Genomic DNA, 6,000 nt, shown 5'->3' on the forward strand with positions numbered 1-6,000 from the left:
ATTATTAAAGCACTGCTATTGATGTCCATATTCATTGTGACAAGCTGGTAATAGGATTCTATGGAGCCCCGGTGATGGAAAAGAATGAGATATTTTCTAAAAGAATTGCATTCTCTTGTAAATGTTCTGCATTCCCCGAGAAACTTTTGAATTTACTCGTAAAACTTTTGTGTTCCCTTAAATACTCTGCATCCGCTCACAAATCATTTACACTCCCAGAGAAACCCTGTATTTGCTCAACAACAAACAAAACTTTAGGATTTGATCGCAACATTTTTGTGTTCCCCCAACATACTTTGGGTAAGTTTTGCATTCCCCTTTCATTTACTTGTAACACACTAAGCACCCTGGGGTTTCTTGTACCTCAGAACTGTGCAATGCAACAATGCAAGGCAGAGAAAGAGTTTTGAAGCACTTAAAATACATTTTGAAGTTCCTTGAATACACCTTGCGATATTTGAGGCACCTTTAGATTTTACAGTGTGATGGGACACCTAAGTCCACAAGAGCCTGGTTGTAATATCATGTTTAAAAGCATGTTCACAAGCCCCCCACCCATCCTGACAAATGTTTTGACAATTCCTTTTGTTTCATGATAATGTGGGAACCATTGCTGCTGTGAGTATTAAAGTTATTCAGGCAAAGGTGACCACGAATGTGAGGGATTGGAATCACCCCCCTCTTTATCTTGCCTATCCAGTCTTCTTTCTTTTTCTCTTTGTCTTACACTGGTGCAGAATGAGTGGAGCATGAGCTTTTATTTTCATTTTATTCTCTGTAGAAGCTAGGGGGCAGGATTGCTCAGGGGGTGGACAGCAGGACAGAACAAGTAGCGAGAGCATCAAAAAGTCTGGAAATAACAAACCAGACTTATGAAAATGTAAGTAAATGAGAGTGGAAACCCATCACTGTTGTGGCAATGACAAAATTAAGCTGTATCTGTCCAAAAACTACAACAACAAAACATTTTGAGTGCTGGGATTCAGCTGGAAATCTGAGATATTGTGTCCCAATGTCCCAGGATTTCACACGCCATCTCTTATCCAGTATGAAACCTTAATATTAGCTTCTTATTCACCCAAGTTGGCCTGTTGGGTGCACTGTTGAGTTTGGCTCAAGTCTCTGTGCAAAACCCTGAGCTCAAGGCAGGCCAGAGAGACATAAACATGATTTAGTATCTGGGTCATGAGAAATAATTGAATTTGATTGGCCAGGGAAAATGTTTATCAAACTGTGTGAGGCTCACATGGCGTGTAGGTGAGGAACAGCAAGAATATGACGATGATTACATCCCCTAACAATTCACCAATAACCCTGTGTCAAGTTTTTGACAGGCTTTCACAACATATTTGTGACTTCAAATGGTATAACTGACAGGTTAATTCGTACATGTCAAACATTTAAAGAGTTTCAGGTTGATTTTGATCTACTAAATTGACTGTAATTTTTATATATGGTTATGCTCCATCTGGTTTCATTATGTTTTGACAGTGTTGTTCCTCTTTGAACGCACAGTACCATTGGGGCATGGTTTATGTATTTTTTTTATTTTTCTGTTCAAGGCTGACTGGGCTATGCTAACTTGGGTCAGTGACTTAAATAATTTAAATGATAAGAAGACAAGAAAAAAGGACAATCTTAAAAAAAAAAAAAGTTTAAAATAAGTATGACAGGTTCTTAGAAATGTACTTTTAAAAAACTTTAATTGCATTTTTCAAATACAGTTTAAACTGAATTACTATAAATATGTCACGTTGTGTAACCATCAAGTAAAAAACATATTTTCAACATGTGAGAGCTCAAATATTAATTTAATAATTAATTTATTATTTTTCTAAAAACCAGTTGTTTAATATATATTTTCTTTGTAAAATGTATTTATTATCAATATAATGTTAATACATGGCAAAATTAGTAATTATTCTTAGTATTTTGTGAGGTTATGCTATACCTTAACTAATCTTCCCTTGTCAGAAAAAGTCTTTTTAGAAAACGTATTGACCCACATATTTGAATGTTAATATAATTGGTTATTATTATTATTAATAATTATATGTAATTAAATAATACTAAAAGGTTATTAAAGATGTAGTTTCAAGCCATTGCATGTATGATTTGCATGTTTAATGTATTGTAGACACACACACACACACACACACACACAAACAAACAATCAAATAAATAAATGAATAAAATAAAATTAAAAACATGGCCTCTACCTGTTGGTATATAGCATAAATAAACAAAAAGCTAACCAAGAACCAAGCTTTCCTCAGGTCTCATGGACCTCCTTTACCGCAGTTCACACTTTCAGGTTGGTTTTTTCCCATAAATCCACACACATGCGTGGATAAACATCTCCCAAGACCTGGAAGTCCACTTGCCTTTGACTAAATTGCACCTGAGAAGGCTCGGTCAGCACTTGAACGCTGCAATAAAGGGATCCAGTCGACATCTTAAACTGTAGGTCTGTCAGTGAGCTTTAAAATGTTTTAGCTGTGCCTTTTGCAGCCTCATTACATAAAGAATGGAGGCCGACGTCTGAAGTGGGAGGGTTACATAACACTCTCAGTCCAAAGAGTGTGTGATATTATGGGTTCATTTCATGTAAAAGCAAGAAAGATTCTGAGAATTCAGAGCACTTAGGACCATGTTAACATCTATACAGAGCATTAGGGCAATGATGGGATGTCATGATTGTTATTTTTCCCCCAGCCTTGCATTAACCGACTCCTGCTAGCAGCTGCAATATATATTGCATACACTGGTGATTCTTTAGAGCATGCTTTTAAAAACTCACATTTGTATATGCGATTTAAAGTTGTCTTGTTCAAATAATAGTTCCGCTAAAAATACACTGTGCTACCATTTACTATTCCATTTAAGAATGAAAGAGTACCATAAATGTTGTACTAATAAAGCTTTATAAAAGTGGTGCAATATATTGCATGTCTTCCAAGGACTTTATGATAAATTTATGTAAGGTACAGACCAGAATTTAAGTCATTATTTATTAAAAATCTTTCCCTTAGACACCCTGTGCAGTTTGTCAAAACCTAAAACAATACATACAAGGGTAACTAGGATTTGAGAGTTATCATGAAGGACAAGGTTTTCATTAAAGGGGGGTGAAATGCTCGTTTTCACTCAATATCCTGTTAATCTTGAGTACCTATAGAGTGGTACTGCATCCTTCACAACTCCAAAAAGTCTTTAGTTTTATTATATTCATAAGAGAAAGATAGTCTGTACCGTTTTTTTGCGGAAAAACACGAGCGTCTGTAGGCGTGACGTGTGGGCGGAGCTAAAGAATCACGAGCGCCAGTAGGCTTTTGCTTTGATAGTGTTTGGAAGCTGTGACATTATGTGAGGACAAAACCAACCCAAACAAACCATTGCTAACAGTCAGATTCAGCGTATATTTATGATCTAGAATCAGATCCAGAGGCTGAAATTGAACAAGAGCAGCAGCAACAACAGCGTCTCTGTGTGGTATGTACTGAAACTGTATATATTTGCTTAGCGGTTTTGGAAAATGACTAAGTTCCACTTTGTCGTCTTTTTTTTTTTTTTTTTTTAAGCTGTACATGTGGAAAGTGCAGTTTGATGACAACATCGCATGTTGTTTACTTGATGTGCTTACACGCCGATAGCTAAGTTAACAACACAGAGATATTTGAAGCCGTTTTTACTCCGTTTTTCCAACACACGATCGTGACCCTTTTTCGTTGGGACTGCATCATCCTTAAGAAATAAACGATGTTCAAATCCGTCGTCAAACTGGGCCTTGTTTGTAAAACAAGCATCTTCGAAATGCAGGGAACAAACACAAACACTTGCACAACTCTGTTGATGCTCTGTAAAAATAAACTCCATCCACTGGTCGCTTAATGCTGTTTCTCTTTTGTTAATCTGTGCAGGGTCGTCTTGCCCTGGCAACCAAAAACACACTTCTTTTGTGACATTTCGTGACGCTCTCGCTCTGATCAGTGAACGTCTGTTGTGCTCTCAGTGCTCTGCTATACGGGAGCGCGCGCTCTTCCGGGAGAAGTGCCCTCAGGACCCATATAAGGAAATTTCCCTCCATCTAACGTCACACAGAGCCATACTCAAAAAAATTTTTCCGAAACTTGTGACAAACCGGAAGGAGTATTTTTGGAACAGAAATACTCCTTCAAACGTACAACTTAATTTTTGAAACTTTGTCCATGTTTAGCATGGGAATCCAACTCTTTAACAGTGTAAAAAACTCAGTATGAATGAAATAGCATTTCACCCCCCCTTTAAAAACACTAAATAAATGTCAGTTTCTTCCTTACAATAAGCTTCAAAAGACTTGACAGCATTTGTCCACATCTACTTTCAATGTTCAGGAAAGAGCAGCCAGATTTGGAATGACATGATGGTGTGTAAATGTAGAATTTAATGTTGGGATAACATACCTGATTAATGATTAATGAAATAATACAATTATTAAATGACTGCTTCCATTATCCCCCAGTCAGATCCCTAACACGTTTGAACTCTTGTGGAACCCAGTGACAGCAGGACAGTGGCTCTGTCCCAATAACCTCATGGATTCTGACACATACAGCATCCTCTGTCACAGGTGATCTAGACTGCAGTCCATCATGTCGCAGCTGTCATGCTCATGATGTATGCGTGCACCATTTTTCCTTACTGACACTCCTGCCTTGGACTCAGATAGAGTGCTTTACAGGAAGAGAGGAGGGGAGGGACTCTCTTAAGAGCTTAGGAACTGAAAAAAGTAAAAAGCATTTGGAAGGTAAGTGATCATGCAGCTGATATTGGCGGGAAAACACTCCCTTGAGGACTATCTACATACAACAGCAACCTACCTACAAAAATGGGCCAAATCTGTGAACCTCAGATTAGCGTGTTTTTTTTTTTTTTTTTTAATGTTTTTATCTGTGTTTTGTGACAATATACATCCAAGAGACAAATCCTTCAACTAATGAAGTTCCACAGAAGAAAGACATATTTTTAAACCTTTTTTGTTGTTGTTTTGCTTTGATCATTCGCTTCTTTTTATCAAATGATTTAATTCACTTTCATTTTATACTTTATTTTAATTGTATTTTTAAATTTTTTTATTAAATATAATCTTACATAAAATATACAGTATTTAAAGTAAGTTTTACATAGAAATCATATATTTTTTATAGAATAAAAATAACCATAACAGTCAGTTTTTACACTAAATGTAATCATTTTTGCTGCAGGTTTTGTCCTTCTCATTAATATGGATGCATACATTTTTACTTAACTCATTTCTGTTTTTTTTCTGTTTTTTTTTCTTAATAAATAAGTGATGCTTGTTTGTGATATATGACATGGCTATGTGTTCTCTAAGGCGCAGTGAGTTACGAGTTGAGTTTTACAATTAGCGGTAATTCAAATCCCTATAACTGAGTAATAATATATTTGCTTTAGCAAAATAAAATCATACAAACTCAACCAACTGCAGAAACCGACTGAGGTTCTTGTTTCAATCTGAATATTGCTGTCCCAAATGGCACGCAACAGCCATTAACAGCTCCTATCTGCGTCCCTTTCTGCTCCCGTTAAAACCATCAGGCTCTGCCTCTTCATTCCTGGATGGCTTTAAATTGGCTGAAAATTACGCCTGTCATAATCATTAGATCATGTTGCCTAGCAATATGTTGCAGTCCCCACGGCGACATCACTGTCAGGACCAATGTGTTCCCATCTGGTGGAGTATATTGTGCGAGCGAGAGATTGCTTCCTCCAGCTTTTGGATCTCTCTGACTCGATTGTCCTGCTTAGGAAGGCCACCTGCTCTCTGATGTACCAGCAGGCATGGAGAGTCTCATTTCTGGGAGCTCTTTTCTTTTGAATGAAATTGTGCGAGAGTGGGAGTGCACATAAACCAGATTTGGAACAAGCACCAACAGTCCTAACAGAACTGCTCATTTCTCATACTTAGGTTAACAGGAGTACTTCAGGACACATTGTTTG

The sequence above is a fragment of the Carassius gibelio genome, chromosome A4, assembly GCF_023724105.1.
Source record: "Carassius gibelio isolate Cgi1373 ecotype wild population from Czech Republic chromosome A4, carGib1.2-hapl.c, whole genome shotgun sequence".
Lineage (NCBI taxonomy): Eukaryota > Metazoa > Chordata > Actinopteri > Cypriniformes > Cyprinidae > Carassius > Carassius gibelio.